Source organism: Tiliqua scincoides, chromosome 11, assembly GCF_035046505.1.
Source record: "Tiliqua scincoides isolate rTilSci1 chromosome 11, rTilSci1.hap2, whole genome shotgun sequence".
Lineage (NCBI taxonomy): Eukaryota > Metazoa > Chordata > Lepidosauria > Squamata > Scincidae > Tiliqua > Tiliqua scincoides.
The window spans coordinates 21,760,550-21,779,601 of NC_089831.1; the positions used below are offsets into that span (position 1 = coordinate 21,760,550).

The following is a 19,052-nucleotide window of genomic DNA, read 5'->3' on the forward strand; positions in this document are numbered from 1 at the left end:
CAGCTCCCTTCTGTTTGATATACTGTAGTAAGTAATAATAATATGATAGCAGTTGGCAGGCGGCTTAGCAAAATACACTCACCCATGCAGGACACCATCACAAGAACTTCAGTGCAATCCACTCTGCACCACTGCAGCGATGTGCCCCTCTAACCAGCGTGTGGTTGGTCTGTGGAAATCCTTGCCACAGGATGTGGTGATGGCGTCTGGCCTGGATGCCTTTAAAAGGGGATTGGACAAGTTTCTGGAGGAAAAATCCATTACGGGGTACAAGCCATGATGTGTATGCGCAACCTCCTGATTTTAGAAATGGGCTATGTCAGAATGCCAGATGCAAGGGAGGGCAGCAGGATGAGGTCTCTTGTTATCTGGTGTGCTCCCTGGGGCATTTGGTGGGCCGCTGTGAGATACAGGAAGCTGGACCAGATGGGCCTATGGCCTGATCCAGTGGGGCTGTTCTTATGTTCTTATGTAACATTGAAATGCTGACTGTGTTTCCACTTTCTTCAAGATGGGAGATTCTGGTCCAGCTCCTGACCAAGTGGACAATTGCTTCTTTCTGCGGTGACTGGTAACTACAACTGTTACCCTGCACATGCCCAATCTCGTCTGATCTCGGAAGCTAAGGAGGGTCAGGCCTGGTTAGTACTTGAATGGGAGACCGCCTGGGAATACCGGGTGCTGTAGGCTTATACCATAGTCTTTTGAGACTGAAGGTTGCCAACCATCTCCCTTTACTGAACACTATCTCCTGATCTCGTCTGATCTCGGAAGCTAAGCAGGGTCAGGCCTGGTTAGTATTTGGATGGGAGACCACCTGGGAATACTGGGTGCTGTAAGCTTATACCATAGTCTTTCAAGACTGAAGGTTGCCAACCACTTATACTACCCTATTGCTCCCATCTCCTGCCACTTCCGAAAAGCCACTTTTGTGACATGGTTAGTGACATAAACTAATGACCTATTCGGCCCCTTCCAACTCTATGATTCTATGAACCTTGCTGTGCTATTGTGCTATACGCGCCTGTACACTGATTCAGTACAGTTACTGACTGTCCTCTTGGCCTCTATTAGTGGGCGGCAAAGGAGGAGTCCAGTTGAGGTTTAAAGATACTTTACAGCGACTATTAATTTTTCGTCACAGGCTGTTGTTGCCATAACCTGACCTCTGTGGCGGTGTCAGTACAGAAGTGGCCCAGGGATTGTGCCCGGAGCCTGCAAGCTGGGAATTCCAGAATGCTGCCTCATGCTTTTGCAACCATGTCAGTCAAAACCCCAGGAGCCTCTTTATGCGCTAACAAGACAGCCAGTTCTAGTGTGGCGAGCAATGGGGAGATCACAGTCACCAGCCAGGGCTATGGTAGGGAACAGGTTCCTTGAACAGTTTGCTGAAATGAATGACTTGCATGAACTTGCTGGTGGGATGTAGTTGGAATTCTTTACAAAGAGAATATGCAAATTCGGAACTCGGTTATTTCCGTGCAGTGCTGCCCAGTTTGCAGCAAGCTCCGATTGCACCGTGGGTGTTGTTTCACTGGCCTCCTACTACCTCCTTGTGAGGCGGCCCTGTTAAATAATGGGATGAATAGTTAGCTGTGGACAACCTTTTGCCTACTTCCCTCCTGGTGGCAAATTCTCCAAACCTGATTTATTCTAATTGTCGTGAATTGCTGCTCTGAACCAGTCTGGGGAGTTTCTGAGCTCAAACCCGGGGAAAGAACCGCTAGGACGCGAGAACCGAAAAAGCTTCCCACGAGCCAAACAAACGTGTCCGTTGCTCTCTCCTCATTGGAACAAGACTGTATCTAGCTGCAGTTTTGTTGAAGTCAGGGGGATTACTCTAGAGTAAGTAGGCAAGCCGGTTTCCAGGCAGCCCCAAGTATAGATTGGGTAGATGGGCGGACGGACGGATGAATGAAGCGCTCTAGCTGTGGGACAAGAATCGCCTCGGCCCCCAAGGCTAACTCACTGGAGTTGCCATAATGTCCTGATCCCTGAAACTGCTAACATGGGATAAGTGCTTGATGACTGCAGCCTTAGGCCCTAAACACACTGGGAATGTGTAATGAAGCCCTATTTTATTTTTTTACTAAATAAACTATTTGGCAGAGGAGACCCAAAATAGCACAAAATTGCTGTGGGGGAGGGGGGGCTTCACATCTTTGGCTCTGCAATGATTTATACCCCGTTTGTGCCCCCTGCCACGTGCAATTTTTTTGGATTAAAAAACCTTTCTGTTGGCTTTCACGTAATATCTTTTTTATCCAATAAAAAAATAGCTTGTGCAGGGCTCTGCTGCCCTGAGGGTGGGGACCATGATGGAGGAAAGAGCTGAAGCCCCCCTACCTCCTCGGCTATGGTTTCATGCCATTTTGGGTCTCCTCTGCCACACTATTTAGGGGAAAAAAATTGAAAAAGAGGGCCCTATAATGCACATTTCTGTTAACCTGGATTTGGCCCTTAGAGGCCTTTAGGTGGATCAGGAATATTTTGGACTTCTGCTTTTGATATTGTCAGCTCAGGATAGCAGCTACAGCAATCCCTTGCACTTTCATCTGGTTAGGGATCAGAGCAGGGTGAAAGTCAAAAATGAATGAATGTCAAAGCAGAGTCTTATGGCCCAGTCTTCTCCAACTTTCTAGCACCGGTGCAGCTGCAATGCAGCCTGGAGGTAAGGGAACAAATGTTCCCATACCTTGAGGAGGCCTCTGTGATTGCCTCCCCACCACAGGATGCGGTGCATGCCCCGTTGGCATGACTGCACTGGCACTGGAACACTGGATAGGATTGGGCCCTTATTTAGCTTGCAAATTTATTTTGGTGGTGGTGGGAGGAATGTAAATAACTAACCATTTAACACACGTGGGTGCATGCAAGACCTAAATCAACAGAAATAAAAGAAAAATAAACATAAGAATGTTGACAAATGTCGTAGAAGTTTGGATGAAATTGGACGAAAGCAAATGGATGAAACGTGAAATGCGGTTATAATTGAAAATGGTTGAAAGAGCAAAGCAGTGAAAGTTAAATGGATGAAAGTCAAGATACTGCTGTACTTGATTAGACGTTATTTGGCAGCTGGAGGGGAAGTTCTTGTCAATAGTGATTTGGACTAAGATCTGGGTGGGGAAAGAAAAGAGCTTGCTCTTGATTATCCTGCCTCTCAACTCAGAGGAAATCTGATGTCTTTCGACCCACATTTGATATGCTGAACGTAGTGAAAGTAGTTTTAGCTGTGTGAGAAAGCAGAGGTAATCTCAAGCTTCTAGCACCATTATTATTTTCATTGGATTTCTGTACAGATAGCACAATGAACATTTTCCTTGTAAAGAGAACTGGAGCTAGGGGGTTGCCAGCCCTCCAAGATGGGCCTGGAGTCTCCAGAAATCTGCATCTGTCTCTGGGTGACTGTTGAAAGCCATCCTGGAGATTTCAAAAGGGCCTCCTTGCGTCAGATTGAAAGAAAAAAGATATCCCCAGGAATAGATAGCACACCATTGCCTTATGCTGAACTGGAACATTGATCCATCTCAGCCAGCATTGTCAGCAGAGACTATCAGAGGCTCTCCAGAGTTTCAGACAGAATTTTTTTTTTTTATGTCCTACCTGGAGATGTCACAAACCTGGGGCCTTTAGCATACAAAGTATGTGGCAACTGGAGCATAGTGACCTAACAGAAAGCATGTGGCAGTCCTAACTGGAGTGTAGTAACCTGACATAACTATAAGAATGTGGCGACCTGAACTGGAGGATAATAACCGGACATAACTAGAAGGATTTGGTGCTTGTTATCTGTCGTGTGTGCAGAAGTCCAGTTAACGTAATCTGGACACCTTGTGGTTTTGTTACCTAGATGGGAGAAGAATTGTACTGTCACCTAACACTATCAGGTAGTCCTTAATTTAGAGGCTGTCCCTTCTTTGGATGGGCATTGATGTCAGATGTTGGACTAACTTTAATCCTTTTCATATAAATGTGGAAATTGTGACTCTTTTTTTTTAAGAAGAAGTGGTTGGGAGTTCACAGAAATGAATTAGACCAGAAGTTCTGAACATTTTAGCACCAGTACCCACTTTTTAAAATGACACTATATCGGGATCCACCTAGCCTTACAAGACTTTTCAAAAGAAAAAGTTTCACCCTCTCATCTGCTCAAGCCTCTGATTTTATCCTTTTTACTATGGTGTTAGGGCACGCACTGGAGCATTGCTTGGGCATGTTCATTGGATTGGGACCATTCTAGTGGCCTTGCATTCCCCTTCACCTGGCCTTCCATAAGAGCCAAGGCACGTTCACCTACTGTTGAGTAAACACACACATGTGGCTCAGTTTTGCTTTCCATAGGGTTCAATACTTCTTCTTGATCAGCTCTTAGCTTGCCAGTTTCAGTTTCAGGACTCACCACAATGAGGTCGTGACCCACTGGTGAGTCCAAACCCACAGTTTGGGAAACACTGGGTTAGACTTGCAAAACTTTCCATGGGGGTTAAAGCTGGATATGTTGATCTGTGAGTTGCCTTCTTACCTTTGGACTAGAGACCTGTCCCACACTTTCTAGTCACCAGGAACAGAGAGGTACATGAGGAGGATGACCTTGGTAACCTAGTAGGTTATGAACTGTTATCTAATTGGTTATCTGTGCCATTCTTTACGTTGGGGTTGCAGGTTGGTAATATGTAGAGTCCTCATTGGAAAGGCAGCCAATTGGAATGGTTCTTTTAGTCCCAAGTAGGGCAAAGTTCAGATCAAATGTATCTTGGCAGGATGGTTTACTCATTTTTGGGTGACGATAACAAGGTGTCATTAGGCATAAAAGATGAATTTTGTGTTTATGTCAAGAGTGCAGGGCTGGTGATGTGGAGGAGGGCCCAGCAGTCCACCGTGCAGCAGTGTGGGAAAGAAGCATAGCACACAGCCCCTACACCTGACTTCCCTCTCACCTTTTGGATACCTTCCAACAAAACAAAACAAAAGGGCATCCAGAAATGAAAAGACCAAAAAGATGGTGCCTGTCCTCACCCCACCTCTTGGCTGATGGGGGGAATGGACTGATTACTGGGGTCCCTTCAGCACAGAAACTGGCTGCTTAGAAGAGCTGTCCTGGAAACTTTCTGATCTTGTAGACCCGCCCCCTGCACCTACCCTGGTATCTTTAACCCTGAAAGGTGATCCATCAGGGAGTGAGCGGCAATAGCTCTTAGCTCTGGAGGCAAGCAAAATGGGCAAGTAATTTGTGACAATAGCAGAAAAGTTTTAATTAAGCCAAAGCCAAAAAGTCAGCTGAATAAGAACAGACACTTGAATTTAGGCAAGGCCAGGTGGTTAAATGAGAGTCAAACATGGAAATAAGAACAGGACTAGCTCATAGATTCCCCCGCAGATATGGGGCGTTCCTGAATTCTTAAAGGTAAATCGACTTTTTATTCTTTAGGGGTCTCTTCTCTTGCTTTATTCTTTGTATACACAGAGACCTTTCTTCCCATTTAGCCTTGTAAATAAATTCCATCTGTGTTTTCTTGATTCCCTGCCTGGGCTCTGTTGTTGAGGGAGAGAGTGGAGTGTCTTGTTGACCCGACCGCCCTAGTTTCGCTACTGTTTGGGTTTGAGTTTGACCCCCACCTCCCAGATTGGGGGTATCCTGGGAGTTTCCTAAGATGGCCTCTTTTTCATCTGAGCATCCTAGTTTTGGATGGTGTCCTGGTTGAATCCTACCAATTCCCCACTGACCCCCAACCTAATCAGTAAGAGGAAGTGGGACGTGGAGAGTAAGGAAGAGACATAGTTACCTGCTAAACACCATGCCCTTCTTGCTCTCCGCCCTTTCCTTCTTCCACCAACACATGGTTGTTAAGCTGGCATTTCATCAGCAGGAAGAAACTAACATATAGTCCTTTACCTTGCTGTGCCTCGGTTGCCCAACCTGCAAAATGCAAATAGCCACACTCCACTGTTGGTTCCACCAGTTCAAGATGTGTGGGTTAAATCATTCCTTTGCCACAGAAAGGTGCGCATACGTGCCAGGGTAATGCCAGGTTTTCCAAGGAGGTGAAATGGCCGCATTGCATAAGCTGCCACTGAGTTATATAATAGCTTTGCAGCGCAATCCTATGCATATCCACTGAGAAATAAGCTCCGTTGAACACTCTTGCAAAAGAAACGCATGCAGACGATAAAGGATGGTCCCAAGAATATGAGGAGTGCGTGACTAAAACAGCAGTGCAAATAGTAGGAGTTTGCAATAGTGGTTCGTAAATGCAATAGTAACCATTTATTTATCTGGCTGTGGGCACAGTCCTAACCAGGTCTACTCAGAAGTAAGTCCTATTTTGTTCAATGGGGCTTACTCTCAGGAAAGTGTGGTTAGGATTGCAGGCTGTGTAAACCACAAAGAAAATGACTTTCTGTTGAAAAGCTGGACAGGTATGCAATGCTTAATGATGAACACTGCTGTTCAGTGATTTCATCATTATACAAAAAACTTACCTTTCTGTTGATGGTGTTGCCATTAGGAGACCCCAGAGGCCTCTTTTGCATCATGCCAGGCCTCCATGGGCCTCGGAATGGCCTGCAGAAGCATCCGGAAGCGACTTCTGGTTTTCAGAAACAAACCAGAAGTAGCCTTCTGGAGCAGCCATTTTCAACCACTGTGCCATGGCACATGGATCTGCTGCAGATGCACAAGAGTTTGGGGGAAGGACATTTGTCAGTAGGGCCACTGGGGGATGCGAGCCCCTGTGGTCAATGGGTGTGCCTTGCCAATGATCAAAACACTGGTGGTCTGTTCTCATCTGATCTCATCTGATCTCAGAAGCTAAGCAGGGTCAGGCCTGGTTAGTACTTGGATGGGAGACCACCTGGGCGTACTGGGTGCTGTAGGCTTATACCATAGTCTTTTGAGACTGAAGGTTGCCAACCACTCCATGCCTCAGTAATTTTGGCACCTTGCCAGTGTGCTGTGAGATGAAAAAGGTTGAAAATTGCTGCCCTGGAGGTTTCTGCGGACCATTTTGAACACCACCAAAAGAAAGGTAAGGAGTTTCAGCTACTGTACGGTAAACCAACAATGGACTGTTGTATATGCGGACCATTGTATATGCAGTTCTTTGTTGGTTGAAGTGTATGGGGACCCACCTGAAATTGGTTTACGACCCACTGTTTGAGAAACACTGCCCTAAACAACTTAGAAGCAAGGTTAACAGGGAGGACTTCCTGCAGGGGCCACTGTCATTGGAAGCCCAGGTGGCAGCAACACAGGGAGGGCCTTCTCTGTGGTAGCTCCCCGAATGTAGAAATCCCTGCCGGTGGAGATCAGATTGGCTCCCGCTCTGCCTGTGTTCTCCAGCATTTGGAGACATCTCTTAGTTCTGCTGTGTTGGCCTGGATGGGTTCTCTGCTGCCATGCCTCAATGTGTTTGTTGCGCCGTGTCTTCTGTGTCACGTCATTCATTGGTTTTCTTGTTTTAAAATTGCTGTAAGCCACCTTGAACAACTCCCTGCAGGGTGGCAATGGCAGGGTACAAACACGGTAATTTGAATAAAATTGCTAGTTTTTTACAAGCACCGTTCTGAGCATGGCTGGGGAGAATTGACCGATCAGTAGTTCTTGTGGATGATTGTGGGTAAACACTGTGTGTAGACGCAGCTGTTTGCCAAGGGTTAACATTAATGCCACCACATGGTAATCCGGTCATGAGCAGCCTCAACATCTCCCCCACTCACTATTCTCAATCTCTCCAAATGGTTTATCCTGCTGAACTTAGCAAGTCACTAGTTGCAGAGTCACAGAGCTGATGGCCTATGCTGACTGAGTGTAAACCAGGAGTAAGTCAACTGAAAGCTGTGCTAGGTGAGTCAAGTGCCTGGAATTTTGTACTTGCTTAGATAGTTGCAGCGTGTCTGCCAGGTCACGTGGCTGGCTTCCCTGGAAGTCGTTCTGCTTGCTTCATCTGGCTTGTCTGAGCATGAGATGCTCCCAGCGGCTGTAACAGCCAATGCACATTTTGCATCCTGAGTTTTGTGATCAATTTATAGAACTGTTGAATGTAGACCATTCATAAGAGAGTGGTGAAGCACACATGGCCAAAAATATGGGACTGCCTTGGAAATCAAGAGACACCTGACTTGGCCTGACATTTAGCACATTTAAATAGAGCAATTTACTCTATTTAGCACAGCAGAGACAGGATCAAACTAATCAGACGTTGGTATTTGGTTTCTCCCTGACGTGGAGACCTATATATGATGAGGTTGTTAATTATGATTACACCGTTGCAGCATTTCTAATTCAGATGCAAAATTAGTAGTTCCAGAATTAAGACTCTTGAGCTCACTTGCATGGAGTGATGACTCAGAGCCAGAAAAAGGACAAATCTAGCAAGGAGCTGAGTAGTTCCTGCAAACTGCAGAAAGGCGTTCAAGCACAGAGAGGCGATTCAGGGCTTTCACACAGGCGAATTCCCCAAGGACAGTGACAATATAAGAACAAGTCTATCTTTCATTTGCCATCTCCACTCAGAAGCCTTTAAGGGCAGCAGCAGTTGGGTAACCAAAGCTACATCCACGTGACAAAGACCAGAGTCTATCATCTTTGGATTGTGTGGAATTCAGAGATAATGTGAAAATTTGGGGCCCTGAGGTCGAGAGGACTTTATGGATGGTGTTCTCTGCCTCTCTGCCCATTATGGTCATTCTTTTCACTGAACTCTCTCCAAAGTTGCTGCAAGGCATTTTTATTTGTGGCTGGGTTTTGCACACCAGCATGAATTGTGGATCACTGTGGGCACAATCCTAGCCAGGTCTACTCAGAAGTAAGTTCTAGTTTGTTCAATGGGGCTTACTTTCAGGAAAGTGTGGTTAGGATTGCAGCCTGTGATGGTTACAGGGCTGTAATCTCGTTGTGTGTTTTACCTAATTGTTACAGCATAGGGCTTAGTTTTGCAAAGATTCTCCACCTGCTCTGTTGTTGTATGTTTTATTGGTTTATATCTGTACAGTCCTTTTATGTGATTGTATATGTGTTGTTGGTTCTGTATATATTGTTTTGTACACCCACATATATGGTGTTTTTTCTGTTGCGCACTATCTGGTTTGTGAATCAGGGATATCCCACCTGGGAAGTGTGCTATTTTGTACCATGTGAATAGAGAATCCCCCCCATAGCCTTTTTAGACATTAAAATATAAAAATGCAACAATAGTTCTACTTTGCGTGACAACATGTTCCATCACTGTGTTACAGGTAAATTGGATCTCCTCCTAGGCTGCTCTACACAACTTCCTTATTCATGCATCTCAATATGCTGCACATCAACAGTGAATTCATTTTCCAGATACTACATTAAAACATAGTATTTTACATATGCAGTGTTCAGATAGCTCTGGATCCTTCACAGAGGTGTGGCTTGATCATTTTTTTACCCTCCCCTTTAAATTAGTTTAATTAATCTTCAGCCAGAAGACTTTTTTTCCAGTGTGAATGTTGAGTGATGGCCGAAGGTATAACCACCTGTTTTTTTCCTCTTGGGTGAGATTGCAGAGGTTTTCTCATCTTCATGCTCTTCCAAGATCATCACTCAGAGACCCAGCATACAGGCACACATGGGTTCAGCTTCAGCAAACCGGTTTGTCTGCTTCACTACAGTTTTTTGCCATTTGTTGGATGGGAAAGCCCCAGCTCAAACGCAGTGAGTGCTGTCAGCCCTTAGGCATAAACTGGCAAAGTCAGAACAAGCAAGGCAACATATAACACTCTTCTCTTGCCCCCCCCCAAGTGACAATGAGGAAGCAGACACCAATGATTTCTTAAGCTCAAAATATCCACGTTACCTCCTGCGTTCGGAGAGTCTATTAGTCAGTTCTTAATTTGTTTGGGTTTCTTATGTAGGTCAGTCAGGAAGCAGCTGGGAGCTACACAGATCCATGAACAATGTTGGTGGTGTAACCATCCCTGTGTAGACTGTTCAAGAGGAAGGTTGTTACAGAGCTTTTTCATCACCATTATTGTCTTAGGGCCCAATCCTATCCAACTTTCCAACTCCAGTGCAGCGGCAACGCAGCCTCGAGGTAAGGGAGCAAATGCTCCTGTACCTTGAGGAGGCCTATGTGACTGCCCCCCCTCTGCAGGATGCAGTGCACGCCCCATTGACCTAGCTGCACTGGCCCTGGAAAGTTGGATAGGATTGAGCTCTTAGTGCCCCCAAGCAGTTGAGGAAGTGGGAGGGGGATGTGTGTTGCTTTATCTCATCTCAGCAAAATGATCAGTGACTGTATTTAAGATTCCTCTGGTGCTGTTTGTAAATGGTGCTTGCAAGTCTGCACAACTCTGTACATGCACAGTTGAAAAAGTGGATCTAGATTATCTGAGCATGCACAGAGCAGTGGCAGGTGGCAATCAGTCCCCAAGTAGGGCACCACTGCAGGGCATCACTTCCGGCATTTCAGAGATGAAAATTGAGGTGTTTTGTCCCTGTTGCAGCTTCCTTTTGCTTGCATCACCACCTCCCCTTTCATCACGCGTTGCTAAAGCTTTTCCTCCACTTTTCGCTGTATTCATTTACCCCTCAATAACACAGGCCTACAAAATTGAGGGTCAGAAAAGTTTTTCCCAAACTTTATGGTGGTTTGATAGGAATTTGAAGGCTGGGGATAAGAATAGGCCCTCGGTTTGGCTGTACTTGTCCGTAAGAGGCGACTAAACAGCCACCGGGTAGATGGGACTCGTCAGCCTGGGAAGGCAGCTCATCTGAGAGAAGGAAAACTCTGATCCCAAACCTCCACTGCCTTGTGGCTACATCCCGTTATGGAAAAGGCTTCAGGAGTCAACCTCGAGGCAAAATCCGGAGCCGGAGTCCCTGAGGCGGTTCATGGCTGAACACAGTCACGTTCTGGCAACTCCTGCGACACCGCTGGAACCAACCGTATTGGCCTCTGCCTTTCCATTGGACCATTTCAGCGACGTGGAGAGGGGGGATTTACTGCATGGGTAACAGCCTATCCTCCATACCTACTTTACCCAGGCTTTGCGCACTGGAGAGGACACTCTGTTCCAGAAACACTATTCAGAGCGCAATAGCATAGTCTTCCCAGTCTGAAGGATACCAACAAGGGGTGCCGATTCAAAAAATGGCATCCGTTTTGCCCTATCACATTCAGTTTTGGAGATATAGTATAGCCTCATTAGTGAATGATTCAAGCATCTTCCTCATGAGGAAGCCATGGTGTAGGCTTCCTCATGAGGAAGCTGCTTGATCCATTCACTAAAGAGGCTATGCCGTGTCTCCAAAACTAGACGTGAGAGGGCAAAACTGATGCCATTTTTGGAATCAGCACCCCAAATATACCCAGGAATTGGTGTAACGTTTAAGGAAGCAAAATGTCTGTTGGCCTATGTAATCAGCGCTGCAATGGCTTTGGAAGTACAGCGCTTTGGCAAACAGACCGTAACACTTTGCTGTCCAGCTTTCCAGCCCTTGCGTAGTAGTGCCAATGGGATGGGGGGGTAGTTACAGAGGCCTCCACAAGGTAAGGGAGCATTTGTTCCTTTGCCTTGGGGTTTCATTGCAGCTGCACCGGCACTGGAAAGTTGGATAGGCCTGAGCCCTTAGGCAGGTCTAATTGAGTGGATAGCCTCCGTCTGGCCCTTTGCTTTTCTAAAAATCCCTGTGTTGTTGACTGTTTCCTTGAGGGAGATGTCGGAGAAGAGAAATTTGGTAAGTGGCGTGTGCCTTCTGGTTTTCCCATTTCCTACTGGATGCAACGCAGGTTGAAAATACTTTTCCATGAGCAGCAAGGGAAACTTGCCACCCTTCAGCTGTCCTGGGCATGATGCAGCAGAAGTTAGTCATCAGGTGAGCAGAATGGAAAGTGCCTGTTCTGAGCAGTCTCGTGATGTAGCTTGGGCCGCGCCATTTCTGCAGGCAGGGAGCAGCCAAGGCTCAAACTCTGCTTCCCGCCACCCTAGGTTTGCAGGCACGGGGAGGTGTTGCTGTTTCATGCACGCATTGCCATCTCCCTGCTGCTGCCTGGAATGGCACAGCTCCAATGGCATGTGCCTTGCGACTCTTCCTAGGAGTAGCAATTAAATGTAAAATCCATCCTGTTGCTTTCACTTTACAGCCTGCTCTTCCTTCAGGAAGCTGAAAACCATTTTCGTGGAGCCAGGCCCCTAGTCAGGATTCCAGAGGTGGGTGGGCAACTATATGTTTAGGGTGGGCAATTACGTCAGGTACAGTCCTGGAACGTGCTGGAATCCCTAGCATGTATTCACTGCTGAAACAGAGACGCCTGCGTTGGCTTGGTCATGTCGTGAGAATGGATGATGGCCGGATCCCAAAGGATCTCCTCTATGGAGAACTCGTGCAAGGAAAGCGCCCTACAGGTAGACCACAGCTGCGATACAAGGACATCTGCAAGAGGGATCTGAAGGCCTTAGGGATGGACCTCAACAAGTGGGAAACCCTGGCCTCTGAGCGGCCCGCTTGGAGGCAGGCTGTGCAGCATGGCCTTTCCCAGTTTGAAGAGACACTTTGCCAACAGTCTGAGGCTAAGAGGCAAAGAAGGAAGGCCCATAGCCAGGGAGACAGACCAGGGACAGACTGCACTTGCTCCCGGTGTGGAAGGGATTGTCACTCCCGGATTGGCCTTTTCAGCCACACTAGACGCTGTGCCAGAACCACCTTTCAGAGCGCGATACCATAGTCTTTCGAGACTGAAGGTTGCCAATACTATACTATATACTGGTGTGCAAAATTAAAGGATAAGTATGGAGAAACATCAAAGACCAGTAAGGTGGGCAAACTGCTGTCTCAGGGTGGGCGATACCCACCCTGGCCCCCCTCTACCTACAGCCCTGCATGGAACTCCCAGGCAGTCTCTTATCTCTTACCAAGTGTCTCCTGTGCCCAGAAGCTACATTTGTTTTATGCTGTGCTTTGTTACCCTGCACGTGCCTGATCTTGTCTGATCTTGGAAGCTAAGCAGGGTCAGGCCTGGTTAGTATTTGGATGGGAGACCGCCTGGGAATACCAGGTGCCGTAGGCTTATACCATAGTCTTTCCATGCCTGATCTCGTCTGATCTCGGAAGCTAAGCAGGGTCAGGCCTGGTTAGTACTTGGATGGGAGACCGCCTGGGAATACCAGGTGCTGTAGGCTTATACCAGGGGTGCCCAAACTCTGACCCTGGGGCCACATGCGGCCCTCGAGGCCTCTCAATGCGGCCCTCAGGGAGCCTCCAGTCTCCAATGAGCCTCTGGCCCTCCAGAGATTTGTTGCAGCCCACACTGGCCCGACACAACTGCTCTTAGCGTGAAGGCAACTGTTTGACCTCTTTGTGTGAGCTGTGGGATGAGGGCTTCCTCCACTGCTTGCTGTTTCACGTCTGCGATGCAGTAGTGGCAGCAAAGGAAAGGCCAGGCTTGCTTTGTGCAAGGCCTTTTATAGGCCTTGAGCTATTGCAAGACCTTCTTTCATGCATATAAGTTCATCTTTAATATATTCATTTATGTAAACTTATGTAAATTTATTCAAATTTTAAATGTAAATTAATTCTTTCTTTCTCCGGCCCCCGACACAGTGTCAGAGAGATGATGTGGCCCTCCTGCCAAAAACTTTGGACACCCCTGGCTTATACCATAGTCTTTCCAGACTGAAGGTTGCCAACCATTTGTTGGACGGTTGTGTTTTTCGATCGATATTCTTTTTCGTTGTGTGTTATTGTGATGCATCCGTTTTATTGTTCTGCTGTTGGTTGTATTTGCAGATGAGCGGGTTTCAAAGAGAATTGAATTCAACAAACAAACATCTCTGAGGCTCCAGCTGTGTGCCTTTTGCCAGTCCCCACGGGCAGACACGCTGCCATTTTATGCGACCCCTTTCAATATTTTATGCGACCCCTTTCAATGCGTGTGATTGGTTCTCGAGCCCATCCGCGCAAAGGCGCCTGAGAAGGAGGCCTTTCTCATTCCCAGTTTGCATATGGGGCATGGAGGTGAGGTGCAGAGGCAGTGACTTGGAACTCCCAGGTGTATTTGCCCCCCCCACCCCCACCCATTGTCTCTGCTCACATTCCTCAGGACTATTAATCCTCTCTAGATTGAAAGGGCTTGACCTACTTCTTGTCTACTTGGACCCTTGCAAGTTCCTTGTCCACTGCCCAAGAAATCCCCACTCCACTTCCCTCCACTCAGTCTTCCCCGCCCACAGCTGCCCCACTTAAGCCTGTGTACACGGGGTGGGCGTGCCCCTCCCCAGTCAAACAATAGTGGCAATTAGACACGTGCGAGGGGTTTAGAGGGAAGCTGCTCCCTGTCATAACACAGTGCAATCTGCTGGGAACTAGTTCAGGGAGCACGTGCTTCCCTTGCCTGCCCCTCCTCCAGGATATGCACTTCCAAAGAAAAGAGGTCGCCTTGAACGTGGGGCAGGGACTGGATTGCTGCGGGAACATTGCGCTTGCTGCAAGAGGAAATGCCTGGGCTGGCCTCCTTTCAGCAGGAGAATGAGACCTCTGTCTGGGCTTCCTGCTGGGCAGCCTGGCATTGGGGTCCCTGCCGATGGGAATCGCAGTACCCTACCCCCCTGCCGTGTCACTACAGTGGTCCCGGAATAGCCTCCCAGTCTCAGTCACCAGGCATCCTGGCAAAGGGCTTTGAATCATGTGGATCAGGTGCAAAGGACAGGCCTCCTGCACTTTGAATCTGTGCCCTGGGGAGTTTCAGCAAGTGCTGCTGTTCTCACACCTGCATGGCAACTGCACCTGCCAGAGTTCTTTCTGTGGCACGGCTCTTAAAGGCACAGGAACCCTGTCCTCCTTGGCTTCTGGGCTCTCCAATTGAGATGTCCAACTAGTTTGATGCAAAGCAGTGTGGGTGAGCACGCATGCTCCCCTGGTAATAACATCATTGGTTTTTCCTCAGTGTAAATTGCCTCTATTGTCTTCCTGCTTTTTTGTTTGACTATAAAAGTCTTCCTTGCAGTGCTGCACCTGCAGTGTCTCTGATCCTCTTACAAATCCTTCTCGCTGAAGGGTGTGGTGCTATTATGCTGGAATGGGGAACAATTCTGTGCCACCTACATTGGTTAGGTTCCTTCGAGAGACAGGGGACGTGAGCCAGGCCCTTCCAGCCTGGCCCTTCCGCTTCCAAAACACAGGGGGGGAAAAGATTGATCTGACCTAGTTTGGCCATCTATAATTATTTACAGTACTAGCCCAAGTAATTACTGCTGCTCTTTCCTCACGTGGAGAAAAAAGCGGCTTTGTTTCCCTCTCCCAACTTTATGTGTTTGGCAGATCGAAAAGGATCCATCTGTGAATATAATTGAACTTTCTGGAATGAATGATGGGAAACCAGTGCCTCTGAAATGAGGAGCTGTTGACAGCCACACCTGTCCTCCCATTAGAATGATTGCTTGCCTGGCACCTCAAAGCAGGTCATGGATCTGATCTCTCACCCCATGCTTGACTAAATTATGACCCTCATCAATGCACTGGAGCAGCCTGTTGTGTGTTCTCTCTCAGGTTTTCTTCTGTAGATACTACACAAATTTCTCAGTTTTGCCCTCTGCCAGATCTGATGCCTCTTCTTAACTAATTATTATTATATTTATACCCGTCTTTCTCCCCGAAGGGACTCAAGGCCGCTTACAAAATAAGGTTAAAACAGTTAAAAACATAATTTAAAAGCAGATAAAAAAACATAACATATCATAAAAACAGTAGTCAGATAAAAACTAGTCAGGTAAGAGCATAGGGCAGCAAATTAGAAAAGGATCAGGCCTGTGGACAGATGTTAAAAAGAGATGTTAAAAGATGTTTAAAAGGCCAGGAACTCAGAAGGCTTGTCTAAACAGAAGGATCTTCAGGCCTTGCCAGAAAGTTACAAGAGAGGGAGCAGTTCTTAAGTCAAGTGGAAGGGAGTTCCATAGCCTTGGTGCCACTACTGAGAAGGCCCTATTTCTTGCCGCCGCCCCATGTACCTCCCTAGGCAGCGGCACTTAAGAACATAAGAACAGCCCCACTGGATCAGGCCATAGGCCCATCTAGTCCAGCTTCCTGTATCTCACAGTGGCCCACCAAATGCCCTAGAGAGCACACCAGATAACAACAGACCTCATTCTGGTGCCCTCCCTTGCATCTGGCATTCTGACATAGCCCATTTCTAAAATCACTTGTAAAAAGGTCTTCTCTGATGACCTAAGAGGACGAGCCAGATTGTACGGGGTTAGGCGATCTCTACCCTAATTTCCAAAGTCAATTGGCAGTGCAACTAATTTCCAAAGGCTGCACCGGAGCAATCCTGCTGACTATCTCATTGTATGAGAAATCCCGGAACTCTGTTCCCCCTCAACTCATCCCTGATCACCAGCATCTCCAGGTAGACAAACCTGGACAAACCTTTCTGTCAGCCAGCACTGATGGGAACTGAGCTATAGATGGACCAAGGACCTAAACCGATAGCAACTTCCTGTGTCCTACACATTCGTGCCTGACACCCAGACAAAATATTAATACTCCCTGGAGTTGTTAGGCCTGCTGAGCTGTATCCCTGCATGCATCAGCACTGAGCTGAAAGTGTAGTCTAGAGGTCTAGAGGCAGGAGGTCTGGTCTAGAGGGTAGAGCCTCCGTTTGCCTGAAGATAACATCCGCAGGTCGCCAGTTCGAGGCCACTGGCACCGTGAATGGTGAGACCTTGAAGCAGCTGACAAGCCGAGCCGAGTGATTCCACCTGCTCTTTGATGTGAATGAAGAAGCATCATGGCTGCCCTCCATGTGAGAGATGAAGGAGCTGCTTGTCAGCTTGCGTGGGAGGAAACTGGAGGCCAGAATGTGATACCAGATCAGAAAGATCCATCTGAAATGTTGTGGTTCTTGAAAGATAGAACCTTTCTTCAATTTAAAAATCCCTACGGGGATTTAGAACAGCCTGCCTATGTAAACCACCTTGAATTAAAGTCTGAGGAGAAATCTGACGACCAAGAAAGGCGGTATATAAATACCTGTGTTGTTGTTCACCTGTGCCGGTGAAGGAGCCATGCAGCAGCCATTGCTGATGAGACTTCAGGTCTAGAGCCAGTGCTGACTTCAACAGAAGTAAAATTTCAGATTAGATTTGCTGTATTTTGCTCAGGAAATGCGGAGTTTTCTGCTTAACCCCAAAGGTATTGTGGTCATGGCACCCTTTTTCCATTGTGGCCTTCCTAGCTCTCACCGGTGCCACCATCCCCCCCGGGGTGCCACTAACTTGTATTGCAGCACCCAGGAGTGCTGGGAAGATGTGTACCGCTGTCTTGGATCCGAGATCTTGTGCACTCAAAGACGGTGGTGTCCAGGACAGCTGGGAAGAAGAGGTACTGGGGACATCCCCGCAGTGCCTCTGTGAGTTTGAGGAACTCAAACAGCTTTGGAACCATTGCCCAGAGTGACGTTTTCTCAAGGGGATTCTGCGCAAAAATCCATATTGCGAATGATAAGGAGCTTCTAAGTGCTTAATTCTTGCCGACGCTCTACAGCAGTCAAGGTTTGAATGAGTGACACACTGCAACTCGGCTACAAAGGAGTGATCTTTGGACAAGCAGTGTCCTTTCAGCTGAACCAGCCTCACAGATACATAAGAATTACATTTAACTTACAGCACTATATAGAACACATTCCATGGTGTAGGTACAAATAATCACAAAAACAGAAATTGAAAATTTTTTAAAGCAGGGACCTCTGTTCCTTGTTCCAAAAGTGCTGTGTACATTGATACCACTGTATGGTTAAATGTAAACGTGAACACCATGAGCATGTGACAAAAGGGTGACAGTGTCTGTTCCCACAGAACTGCAGCACACACCTTGGGCTTCTGCCCACCAGGCAGAAGTTTACATAGTTTGGTGTTGCGGTTTACGCAGATCATCAGTCCAAAATCTTGGCAGGCTCATGGATCGTTTTAGCAAGACCTGCCAAAATATTGGACTGACGATCAGCCTGAAGAAAACACAGGTCATGGTTCAGGATGTGGACTCACCTCCTTGCATTACAATCTCTGCACATGAACTGGAGGTTGTCCATGACTTTGTGTACCTTGGCTCAACGATCTCCGACACTTTCTCTTGATACCGAGCTAAACAAGTGCATCGGTAAAGCAGCTACCACGTTTTCCAGACTCACAAAGAGAGTCTGGTCCAACAAGAAGCTGACAGAACATACCAAGATCCAGGTCTACAGAGCTTGTGTCCTGAGTACACTTCTGTACTGCAGCGAGTCATGGACTCTTCACTCACAACAGGAGAGGAAACGGAACGCATTCCACATGCGCTGCCTCCGATGCATCCTCGGCATCACCTGGCAGGACAAAGTTCCAAACAACACAGTCCTGGAACGAGCTGGAATTCCTAGTATGTATGCACTACTGAAACAGAGACGCCTGCGTTGGCTCGGTCATGTCGTGAGAATGGATGATGGCCGGATCCCAAAGGATCTCCTCTATGGAGAACTCGTGCAAGGAAAGCGCCCTACAGGTAGACCACAGCTGTGATACAAGGACATCTGCAAGAGGGATCTGAAGGCCTTAGGAGTGGACCTCAACAGGTGGGAAACCCTGGCCTCTGAGCGGCCCGCTTGGAGGCAGGCTGTGCAGCATGGCCTTTCCCAGTTTGAAGAGACACTTGGCCAACAGTCTGAGGCTAAGAGGCAAAGAAGGAAGGCCCATAGCCAGGGAGACAGACCAGGGACAGACTGCACTTGCTCCCGGTGTGGAAGGGATTGTCACTCCCGAATTGGCCTTTTCAGCCACACTAGACGCTGTTCCAGAACCACCTTTCAGAGCGTGATACCATAGTCTTCTGAGACTGAAGGTTGCCAACTAACTTTACGCTGAAGAAAATGCAGCACGACAATGAAGTGAGCATCTGAGTGCCTAGTTTTGATGTCAGTGCGGGCATTGTTTCTGCCCATGGAAAATGCCCTTCAGGCACAGGGCGATGGTGAAAGATGAGCCCTGATCTGCCCTGAGTGACCTTAATGCCAGCAACACCACCTAAGCCTTGCAAGGCCAGTGTTTGGGAGCCATTG

General features: G+C 47.5%; 2 pseudogenes; both read left to right on the forward strand.

Annotated features, from left to right (window-relative positions):
* Window positions 1–573: 573 nt before the first annotated feature.
* Window positions 574–690, forward strand: LOC136662920 (5S ribosomal RNA; annotated as a pseudogene).
* A 12,344-nt stretch (window positions 691–13,034) lies between these two features.
* Window positions 13,035–13,149, forward strand: LOC136662963 (5S ribosomal RNA; annotated as a pseudogene).
* Window positions 13,150–19,052: the final 5,903 nt, after the last annotated feature.